The 12,428-nt window shown below is 38.0% G+C and overlaps 1 protein-coding gene across 2 annotated transcripts in view; it reads right to left on the reverse strand.

Moving 5' to 3' along the window:
• Rala (RAS like proto-oncogene A) overlaps positions 1–12,428 on the reverse strand; it is a 72,976-nt gene that overhangs the window by 20,736 nt on the left and 39,812 nt on the right. The window contains exon 1 of one of the 2 annotated variants that reach the window (XM_076572948.1): positions 11,095–11,205. The exons of the other annotated variant lie outside the window; for it this stretch is intronic. The gene's annotated coding sequence lies outside the window, so the exon portion shown is untranslated. Of the gene's footprint in view, positions 1–11,094; positions 11,206–12,428 lie in introns of those variants that run through there. 2 annotated transcript variants of the gene reach the window in all.

A 12,428-nucleotide genomic window follows, 5' to 3' on the forward strand; every position in this document is an offset into this window, starting at 1 on the left:
CACAAGCTGTTCTGGAACCCAGCCAGAGAATTCAATTTCTGACTTGGTTTAAGGAGGAAGCTAGAAACGTAGAAACACAATGGAGGGATAAAGGAATACAAGTTTGTCAGGATCAGCTTATTGGAGAAGGCCAATATGCTTCAATACAAACACAATGTTTATATGATGTTCAAACCGTAATTTTATGTCGAATGGCAGCCTTGAATGCATGGGACAGAGTTGATGAACCAGGAAAAAAACATGAGTCATTCACAAAGGTTATGCAAGGCCCTAAAGAATCTTTCACAGATTTTTTAGAAAGACTGGCTTCAGCAGTAAACAGAATGGTCTCAGGATCAGAAGCTAGTAAGGCAATAATTGAAGCTTTGGCATTTGAGAATGCGAATGCAGCATGCAAAAGAATAATCAGGCCGTTAAGGGCAAGATCTGCACCTTTGGAAGATTGGATTAGAGAAACAATTAATGTTGAGGTTGATGAGCATGATACGTGGGTAGGAGAAGTAATTTCAAAAGGTTTGAGGAGTGTTAGATGTTTTGGGTGTGGAAAGCAAGGACATTTTAAAAGGGACTGTAAACAGGTCAATCCTAGAAGCAATGTTTCTTCAAGGAACAATGGCAACAGAATGCCCCTTCCTTCTGGAGTATGCAGAAGGTGTGGTAAGGGAAAACACTGGACCAACGAATGTAGATCAACAAAGGACAGACAGGGTAATCCTTTGCCTCAGTTTTCGGGAAACTCCCGGAGGGGCCTCATGCAGGCCCCCATAGCAAAACCAGTTCAAACCTTTCCTGCAGCTGTAGAGGAAATCCCTGCTCTGAGCGATTAAATAACCAAATGACTATTGGAATAAATCAGGCTGGTCAGGATGATGAAAAAGAGAGAATAGAAAATTCAGGAGAAAACATAAAGAAAATTTTTTGGCAAACTTCTATTAATGAACAGAGACCAAAATTAACGATAAAAATAAATGGTGTTTTGTTGTCTGGTCTGGTAGACACAGGTGCGGACATTACCATAATTGCACCAGAATTTTGGCATCCAGCTTGGCCTCTTCAGGAGGTAAACGTTCAACTGTTAGGAATTGGGACATTATCTGGAGTGAAACAGAGTGCAAGATGGCTGGAATGTATAGGTCCAGAAGGACAGAGAGGAAAATTAAAACCATATGTCGCTAACATAGCTATGAACCTGTGGGGTCGAGACTTGTTGCAACAATGGAATACTCAGATTAAAATCCCTCCAATCTCAGAAACAAATCATAAACTAGCACATGTTTCTGAGAGAAATATTAGAAGGCATTATTTTGAGTGGTCACCAGCCATCCATATTATACAGGAACAGGGCACAACAACTGATAATCCTCCAAAAATACCAACAGCTCTACCTTTAAAATGGTTAACAGACAAGCCTGTATGGGTTCAGCAATGGCCTTTAACAACAGAGAAACTCCAGGCTTTAGAAGAGCTGGTAGAAGAACAGTTAAATGCTCAGCATATTGAACAGTCAACCAGCCCTTGGAATTCTCCTGTATTTGTTATTAAAAAGAAATCTGGTAAATGGAGAATGGTAACAGACCTTAGAGCAATTAACAAAGTAATTCAGCCGATGGGCTCTCTACAATCTGGAATTCCTTTGCCTACTCTGTTACCAAAAGGATGGCCTCTCATAGTTATTGATTTAAAAGACTGTTTCTTTTCAATACCCTTACAAGAAAAAGACAAAGAAAGATTTGCTTTCACAGTGCCTACTTATAATAATTCTCAACCGGTTAAAAGATTTCAATGGAGGGTCCTCCCACAGGGAATGTTAAATAGCCCAACTCTGTGCCAATATTTTGTACAACAGCCATTGGAAGTGATACGTAAAAAATTTCCTAAATCTATAATTTATCATTATATGGATGATATTTTACTAGCTGACTCAAATGCAGATAATTTAGAAAGAATGTTTGAAGAAGTAAAGAAAATTTTGCCTTGCTGGGGATTACAAATTGCTCCTGAAAAAATACAAAGAGGAGATTCTATTAATTATTTAGGATATAAAATAGAGCTACAAAAAATTAGACCCCAAAAGGTGCAAATTAGGAGAGATAGACTACAGACTCTTAATGACTTTCAAAGATTATTTGGAGATATTTCTCATCTACGAACTATTGTTGGGGTAAAAAATGATGAACTGACTAATTTGTTCAAAACCTTAGAAGGTGACAAGGACTTAAATAGTCCAAGAGAATTATCACCTGAAGCTGAGAAAGAATTGGCCTTGGTAGAAAAGAAAGTACATGAAGGGCACGTGGATCGTATTGATCCAAAGCTGGATTGCATTTTGGTTATTTTACCCTCTAGGCATTCCCCTACTGGAATATTAATGCAGAGGGAAGATATTATATTGGAATGGATATTTTTACCAAATAAACCAAATAAAAAATTAAAAACTTATGGGGAAAAAAATCTCTGACTTGATTTGGAAAGGAAAATTGAGACTTCGTCAATTAGCAGGAATAGACCCAGCAGAAATTGTCGTACCTTTAACTAAGGAGGACATTGAAAAATTATGGACAGAAAGTGAACCTTGGCAAAGAGCTTGCAGTAATTTTTTGGGAGAAATTAACAGCAAATATCCCAAAAGCAACAGAATTGATTTTATAAAGAGAGCTGATTGGATCTTGCCTCGAATTGTACGGCAAAAACCCATATCTGGAGTTCGTACATTTTATACAGATGCCAACAAACAAGGAAAGGCAGGTTACAAATCAGAAAATTTAAGTAAAGTGGTACAAAGTCCTTATAATTCAGTGCAAAAATCAGAATTGTATGCTATTCTGTTGGTATTAATGGATTTTTCAGAACCTCTCAACATAGTAACTGACTCTCAGTATGCTGAAAGAGTGGTATTACATATTGAGACTGCAGAATTTATCCCTGATGCTTCAGAATTAACTTCACTATTTATTCAATTACAAGATACAATCAGGAAAAGGAGTCATCCTTTATATATAACTCACATCCGATCTCATACTGGTCTGCCAGGCCCTCTAGCACAAGGCAATGATGAGATTGATAAATTATTGATAGGAAATGTGCTGGAGGCCTCAGAATTTCATAAAAAACATCATGTCAATAGTAAAGGTTTAAAAAAGGATTTTCCCATAACCTGGCAACAAGCCAAAGAAATAGTAAAGAAATGTCCTACTTGTTCCTTCTATAATCAAACACCATTACCAGCAGGATGTAACCCAAAGGGTACTCAGAGGAATGAAATCTGGCAGATGGACGTGTTTCACTTTGCAGAATTTGGAAAACTGAAATATGTACACCACACTATCGATACTTATTCAGGATTTCAATGGGCAACTGCTTTGAGTTCTGAAAAAGCTGATTCTGTAATCACTCATTTGCTAGAAGTTATGGCCATTATGGGTATACCTGCACAAATCAAAACTGACAATGCTCCATCATATGTCTCTGTTAAAATGAAACAGTTTTTTGCTTATTACAATATAAAGCATATTACAGGTATACCACATAATCCTACAGGTCAAGCAGTTATAGAAAGGTCAAACAGAACTCTAAAGGATATGCTAAATAAACAGAAAGGAGTAACAAAAACCCCCAGAAATAGACTGCATAATGCTCTATTAACTTTGAATTTTCTGAATGCCAATGAGAAAGGAACAACAGCTGCAGAGAGACATTGGGTAATAGAAAAAACTACAGAATTAAATCAGCCTATATACTTTAAGGATGTGCTGACCTCAGAATGGAAGCCAGGGTATGTATTACGTTGGGGACGAGGTTTTGCTTTTGTTTCTATAGGAGAAGATAAGCTGTGGGTACCATCAAAATTGATAAAGGTTCGATTTGAACAAGAGAAACCTCTTAATTAGAGGAGGTGATAGTTCATCAACCAGCATGAACATCCAATTTAAACTAACTTGTACCTGTAACACATGTCTTTTCATTTAATCAGATAATAACTTGCCAAAAAGGAACATCCCCAAAATTAGTCTTGGGGGAAGGTTTTTGTTTTTGTCTTTTAGGAGAATGAAGGTTAAGGAATCTGAAGGACACAAGACAAATGAGACAACTGAAGAAAAGGGACAAATCATCTATCCCAGGAAACAGAGTATATTGGAGTATATGGCATATGGGTATATATTATCTAAAAAATTTTATGTCTTCTTAAATGTTTGTTTCTGCTTTTCTCTAAAGATTTAACACTATTGGTTTTCTAATAGTCCCAGTTCAATTAAAATTTAAAGCTGACTTTGGAGTTGGAGAATGGCTCTCTCCTTCTTTAAACTCAAGCATGTTGTTAAAATGAAAATACAAACTCCCTGTATCATGACAGAATAAAAGAGCCATTTTCTGCTATGGGACAGGACAAAAGCCAAATTAATTAAGGGACTATTCTATTACTAATCTCAACTCTTTGATTCTATTCTGATTCTTTAAACTTTTCTTAAAGTATAAATTTTATATCAAAATTTACAAGATTAATATATATATATACATTTTAAACTTTGTTAAGATATGAATGGTCATATAGAGTACTAACTAATTCTAGAAAAAAGGCTTCAATTAGCTGCATATATATGTCTTTGTGTTCGAGTCTCTTATCAGTTTTCTGCAGGAAATCACGGCCAGGCCTAACATCAACTGAAGTCTCCGGAAAGAAGATGGGGCCCCACAACAACAACAACAACAACAATTCCACGTGGACAATAATAATATCACTAAGCTGACAAACATCATCTACAGATCAGCTTTGAACTACAAGGTGCTCAGAACAATTTTGAGATGACTAGCTGAGATGATCCAGTCTCAAAGACTACTTGAATAAGGACTTGAGATAAACCCTGAACTTTGGCTTTATACACAGACTGGATAATAATGAAGGATATAGTTACCTTTCCTAGAATTTGACAATTAACCTAAAATTTTCTTTCAGGATAAAGATAACTTCGCCCATACCCAGCAGGAAGCAATTTTAAGAATATGACACCCACATTGCCAAAGAAGTGGTGTGGGGTGGGTGGTTTTTTGGTTCTTTTAATGGGTTTTGGGTCTGGGATAATTTTCATTGTTTAGGGGGGTTGGTTACAAGTTGTCAAGGGTTAGGAAAAAGGCTAAGCAAAGGAGATTAGATTTAAGGTTCTTGTTTTTTTAAAAAAAAAAAAAGAAAAAAGAAAAAAAGAAAGAAAGAAAAGAAAAGAAAAAGACAATTACTAGTTTTAAATACTTTGCATTATTACCAACTATTAGGATATAAAGAAATGAAAGTTAGTAATTAGACATTACAATAGAAATTGTAGTCATATTAGATATGTTTTAAAAAATTGAGCAGATATATTTTAGACAGGTCATCTTCAAACCCTTCAGAGATCTACAGAATATGGCATTTAAAATGTTTTAATAACTTAGAAATTTTTCTTTTTTGAGACATGTCGGCTCCTGGCAGTACCAATCTACTTCAGAGAAAATATGGGCATTGAAGAAACTGCATATGGAGTTAATTTTCATTGTGGCAAAAGTTAGCCACTGGACAACAAAGTATTCTCGTATCAACAGGACAAAATGGACAGACAGAACACGAAACAAAGGACTACCGATTCCTGCCAAAACAAGTGTGGTTATGGCTTTATCAAAAGGCATCTTCTGAGGCCAGGACAATATGGCACCATCCCTGAAGTGGACTTCACAATCCGGAAAAGGTACAGTGTCCTTTTCTTTGAAGGCAGCTGAACAGGCAGTGGGCCGATGGCTTCTGTTGTGCAATGGAACAGCAACTGAAAGCTCACGCCTCTCAATAGTAGACTGGCATTTAATAGAGGGATGTGGAGAAGGGCATGCTTAGATGAAGCCATATATACACAGCCAAGAAGAATGGACAGCTGAATTCAAAAACCATCAACAATTTCCAGAATTTAAAATCCTGAATCATGACATGACACTAGTGGAATTCAGGTGTTTCTGGTACATGGACTGCTCTCACCCAGTGTGAGGTTGAACTGTTGACCTTGTGTACAACCTACTTCACAAATGAGTCTGTCAGATACCATAAGCCTATAGGCTGAAGATGATGCCCCAACACTGTGGAGAAACCTCAGGTGACTGTCCAGGCAGCTGGCTGTTTCTGTCAACTCACAAAATTTTTGGAAGTTGCTTTTGTGCACTTCCTGTTTTTATTTTTGTTAGCTAATATTATTTCCTTCTTGGGTCTCTGAGGGAGTTGAAGATTAGTTAGTTATAGTTGAAGATTAATTAGGATAGAAAGTGAATTAGATACATTTTGGACTTACTAAAATAGGATAGATAAGGGAATTATTTTCTCTGATTTGTCAAATACAAATGGACTAGACATCGTTTAGGTATTTGTTACTTGTATATATTGTATATAGTTATTGTACTTTTGTATATAGTTTTTCTTTTGTTAGTTATAACCTTTTGCCTTTTTTCTTTTTATTAAAATAGAAAAGGGGAAATGTGGTGATATTTTATTTGTACTGAAATGTTATTTTAATTTTATATTAATAAATAAAGTTGCCCTGGGGTCAGAGCTATTAGAGCCATAGTAAGAGCATGGTGGTTAGAAGAGCTAGGTAGATTTCTGTGTGTTCAGGGATACAGCCAGTATTGGAGACATACGCCTTTAAGACCTGGAGGGCGGTACTTACAGGCAGTGATGAGGCAGTCATGTGGTTGGGTTTACAACCAATGAGAAGGCAGAACAGAAAGATTATTTAAACAGGGACACAGGAAGTACCTCCCTCTCTCGGGGAAGCTAGGAGCACTGCAGGAGGTAAGATTTTATCTCTGAGCTCTGACCTCTCGGCTTTTCTCTTTTACCTTGGCTCTGTGTTTCTTATTTTAATAATACGATTGGTTACATCTACAGCTAAGGGCACACAGTTGCCTTTGGCCGGGGTACCAGGACTTAGGAGGAAAAAGCGGCTGCAAACTCACAGCCAACACTGAGCATATAGGGAAGCTCAGGTAAAACTTTGTGTTGTTAGGCAATCAAGGGTTGCAGCTCCCTCAGTGCCTCCTCCACATGTTGGTAACAGCTTTGCTTAGGAGCAGTTCAGACCTATCCCTCTCTGCCCACCTCCCTGTGCCCCGTGTCTCAGCTCAGCTAGCCAATACTTCACTGGTTTCCTTGTTCTGTAAATGCTCTTTTCTGCCTTCCACCTTTGCCATGAACTTTCCTATCTATCCAGCTATCTCTTCTCAGTTTGGGGGTCTCAGCCTTACCAAAACACTCAATATAAATTAGGTTTCTTTTTCTGTGTTTCCAAGTAGCATCTGATACTTCCCTTTTATAACCCCCATCACAATTTGGAAACTGTGTGTAGTTGTTCAATATGGGTTTTCTCAGGTATAGTATGCCAGAAGCCACTTGAATGCAGGACCACCATGTCTATTTGATTATGTTTTTTTATTATTGTCACATAATGTGTGTATGTGTATACATGCTTGTGAACACATGATATGAGACTGTAGGCATGCACATGCCATGGTGGACATGTGGCGGATCAAAACTGGGTCACCAGGTTGCTTGGTGGTATTGCTTTGGGCTTGTGGTAGGGAATCACAACAGAGAACGTGTAGTGAACCAAAGATTTTCATATTAATGGAGGTAAGGAAGCAAAGACAGAAAGGAGAGGGATGGGGCTCCCAAGAGTCCCTTTAAGGGCATGCCCTAAATGACCTAATTTCTTTCTACTAGGTCACACCTCCTAAACATTGTACCATTGCCCAACAGCACCACAAGTTAGCAGCAGAGCTTTCAATGTTTAAGAAGCAAACTATAAAAATCGATCCAGATGTTCTTTTACATGGTAAACAGCTAAGGCCCCTTCCAACCAAAACATTAGACATGCATAAAATAAGAAAATTCCACTAGTATGATAAAAAAGGCGGGGGTGGGGTGGGGATAATGGGATAAAGAGCAGGGAGATGGATTAGTTTAACAGACAGTCAAGACTGACTTCTCTGAAGAGGTGACATCTAAAAGCTGAGAACTGAAGTTCATGAAAGCATCTGCCAGTTCTGAGGGCAGAGCGTTTCAGACATCACAGATACAGAGCACAGTGAATCTAAAACATGAAGGAGCTGGCATGCTTTGAAGACTAGAAAAAGGCCAGTGAAGATGAAGCCTCATGAGTACCATGAAAGCAGCATGAGGCGGGACTGAGAGGCAGGCAAAAGCAGGATCAGAAAGGCAAGGAAAGTCATGGAAAAGTGCCTGGGTTTTATTACATCAAGCAGACTCTGGAGACTTTCTGGGCAGGAGTGTGCCATAATTTCATTTGATTTTTTAAAAAGATTACCCTGGCTGATATGTGGAGAACTGATGGTACAAGTATAAAAGCTAAAAATGGTTGAAAGAACTTGGTGGCACATGTCTGTTACTCTAGTACTTGGGAAGTGAAGGTAGAAGAATCAATGGTTCAAGGTCATGCTTGGCTACACTGGAGCTCAAGGTAAGCCTGGACTACAGGGGACCCTGTATCATACCCAATCCCCCTTCCCCAAACAAAAAGACTTGAAAATACAGGAGTTAATCTTAGCTGTACACACAGGGAGAAGAGAGGGATGAGCTGCAATGACAGGCAGCAGAGACACCATAGCAATGCTGACTCTGCCCTCTCAACTACTCTGGAGTAAATACATCTACACCAGGGACAGTAACATTTACTGAGCACTCACCAAGTGCCAGGCATTGTTTGAGTATACTACACACAGTACCTCTGTCTAGTTCATTTATGGGCAACTCTATGGTATATTTACTGTTTAATTTCCTGAAACAGATGAGTTACATGAGTTGCAAAGGTGACATGCTCCAACTAAGCAGCCTGAGCTTTATTTTATTTTTTTGAATTTATTCTTCTCTTATATATTACATCCTGACTATAGTTTCCCCTCCCCCCTCTCCTCCCAGTCCCTCCCCACCTATCTCCCCTCTTCCCTAGATCCATTCCTCCTCCATTTCCCTTCAGAAAAGAGCAGGCCTACCAGGGATATCAACCAAACATGGCATAACAAGCTATAATAAGACTAGGCACATACCCTCATATCAAGGCTTGAGGAAGCAACCCAGTAGGAGGAAAAGGGTCCCAAAAGCAGCAAAAGAGTCAGAGACAGTCCCTGTTGCCACTGTTAGGAATCCTGCTAGAACACTGAACTACACAACCGTAACATATATGCAGAGGTCCGATCCACACAGGCGCCTGATTGGTGGTTCAGTCTCTGTGAGCCCCTATGAGCCCTGCTTAGTTGCATCTGTGGGCCCTGTTCTTGTGGTGTTCTCGACACCTCTGGCTTCTTAAATCCTTCCTCTCCTTCTTCCATAGCCTGGCCTTTCTAATCACCCTGCTGTCTAGGTAGGCAAATCAAGAACAACTGATTTGACTTGATGGAGGAAAACAAGACATACTTCTAAGCTTCTGGCACAAACATCTGAATGTGTGGTAATACTACTACAAAAGATGGAGCAAATCTAGGAAGAAATAGGCCTAGGAGAGAAATTTCGAGCACTACTTGGGTATGCCATCCAACTCAAGTTTTTAAATAGGGAACTGGAGGTCAATCCATAGTTCAAGGCAAGGGTAGAAACAGAGACATAAATATAAACATCAGTTTTCAGATAACATTTAAAGTTACAAAACTGAACAAGCTCTCTCAGGGACAAGGTGGAGCTAGAGATGAGAAAGCAAGTGAGGAAAGGGGCCTGAGATAGCTAACAGGCTGGCTACCTTGACTCCTGTTGAGTCTGGGAGATGCAGTGAGACAAGAGACAAACAGATCGGGCAAGGTGGAGCAGGTCTAGTGACTACGGGAAGTCTCACTTAGTATCAAGGTGGACAGAAGTCGAGAGAAAAAGCACAGAAATGGATTTTTACCTTGAAGATGGAGTAATGGAGTCCTGGTGTTACCAGCAAACAAAGTTTGTCATTTAGTTGCCTTTTGGTATTGGTAAAAGATGTGTCTGTATATTAATCATCAAAAAGGGGATAAATCTGATGATGCTGAAAAGAATGAGGGTACAAATGAAGACCGCAAATGGATTTTGTGATGTCCTCAGTTGTTTCTCCATTTCTTCAATGGAATATGATCATACAGACAGTGAGAGAGAATTCAAAAGCAAACTTGGCTAGTTTTTCAATAGATAGAATATACAGAAACATCTAAATACATAATGTGATACTGTGTAACAAAGGTGGCAAATTACATGCAGAGGTAAGGATGATAGCAATGCAGTGAATGATTTTAGGGCATTTGGTAAATCATCCTGAAAAAAAAAATAGCTGGGTTTATTATACTATATAAGCTGAGATGAATCAGACAAAAACAGAGGATCGCTTTCATAATCTTGGACAGGGAAGTAAAAATATAGAACTGTGGAAGATATCTATTTATTCATTTTTACAGATGAAAGCTACATTTTTGGCTGGTCATGGCAGAGTATACTATAGTCCCAGCATTTAGGACACCAAGGCAGGAGGATGGCAAGCTTAAGACCAGCCTTGACTATATAACAAGACTTTGTCTCAACACACTAGTATAGTAATAGTTTCCTATACATGTAAGAGCTACTTAAGTAAGATCAATGTAGGAAACTGTGGAATATAAAACAGAATGGTTCTAAATAAGTTTAAGAGAATACAACTCAAACTATAATAGGATATCATTATTTTACTCATCAGATACATTTTTTTCAAAGTTCAGCAAACCTGAGCTCCTCTGACCTATTTTTATATAGTCAATAAATTAAAAGCGGTTTTTATGTTTTTGAAGGATTGTACACAAACCTAGTCATGAATTTACAACAGAGAATATATGTGGCCTGAAAGCCTAAAATTCTACTGGCACTTTATTAAAAAAAAAAACAAAAAACTTGCCTATCTGAATCCAGGCCACTCTGTGTCTTCTCTGGTCCTAAGTCCAGACCTTCACTGGACCCACAGGACACAGCAGCTCTGTAGGCCCAGAAACAGATCTGGATCCAGTAATCAACCCTGTCTCTATCCCAACCTGCCTGCCACAGCTGCTCCAGATTTAAAAGACCCTGGCCCGTGGCTAGCCTCTCACCTTAGCCGGGCTCTCTTGAGACACCTCAAAGCCACCAGCCAGCCTTGGGATTTCAGTTTGGTAGGCTAAAACTCATATTAAGAGACAAGACCCCAAATCCAGATGTTCAGGTCCCACTGTAAAAACACAAATAACACAATAAACCAAGACAATATGCCCCACCTCAATCACCACTTCCAAAGTAATGTCCTCTATCTTAGATGGAATTCAAGGCACAGAATTCAAAAGAATAATTACAAGCATGTTCAGCTAGTTTAAAGCATTTAAAGAGGCAACAAATACCTGAACTTAAACAAGACAGGAAAAAAATGACTCAAGTCCAAGAAAACATAAGCAAATGGCTTAATGAAATAATGAAGATAACGGATATAAAAATTAAGTTCAATAAAGAGAAACACTAAAGAAAACTCAAACTGAATTGAAACAAGAAATAAAAAACTAAGTCCAGTAAAAAACTCAGTGGAATGCCTCACCAACAGAGTGAATTATGTAGAAGACAGAATATTAGGGCTTTAAGAGAAAATATAGAAACTGAATCATTCAATCAAAGAAAGTGATAAATTAAAAAAAATAAACAATGATGAATTTTGAAGTACTATGAAAACCAAATTTATGAATTATGGGCATAAAATGAGATGAATTCCAGACCAAAGGCACAGTTAATATTTTTAATAAAATCATACAGAGAATTTCCCAAATCTAAAGAGATACTCATCCAGGCAGAAGAGGCTCAAAGAACACTAAATCAAGCAGAATGGAAACTCTCCATCAATAATAGTCAAAACACTGGAAACAAAGACTAAAGAAGTACTGGAAAGGTGCAAGAGAGAAGACCCAAGTCACATAGAAAGGCAGGCCCATCAAAAGAGCAGCTAATTATTTGATGAAAACTTCTAAAGCCAGAAGAGCTTAGAAAAATGTAGTTCAAGTTCTGGAAGATCATGATTACCAATTAGACTGCTAGACCCAGTAAAGAAAATTAAATTAAAATAGAAGAAATAAAAACTTTCTATGACAAAAATAGACTAAAGGAATAAATGACCACTGAGCCAGCTCTATATATGATTTGGGAAGGAATACTTTGGACTGAAGAAAGGGATAAACACACCCAGGATGGCACAGAGGAAGAATTATTATTATTATTATTATTATTATTATTATTAATAATAATTAATGCTTAATAATAAAAATGTCCAAGAAAACAATACAAAATCAAGAAAATGAAAAGTACTATGAATATTAATGGTCTGAATTTCCTAATAAAAAGACACAGACTAGCAGAGTGGGTTAGAAAACAAGATTTGTCTTTTTGCAGTCTCTAAGAAACACACCTC

Source organism: Peromyscus maniculatus, chromosome 5 (genome assembly GCF_049852395.1).
Source record: "Peromyscus maniculatus bairdii isolate BWxNUB_F1_BW_parent chromosome 5, HU_Pman_BW_mat_3.1, whole genome shotgun sequence".
Classification (NCBI taxonomy): domain Eukaryota; kingdom Metazoa; phylum Chordata; class Mammalia; order Rodentia; family Cricetidae; genus Peromyscus; species Peromyscus maniculatus.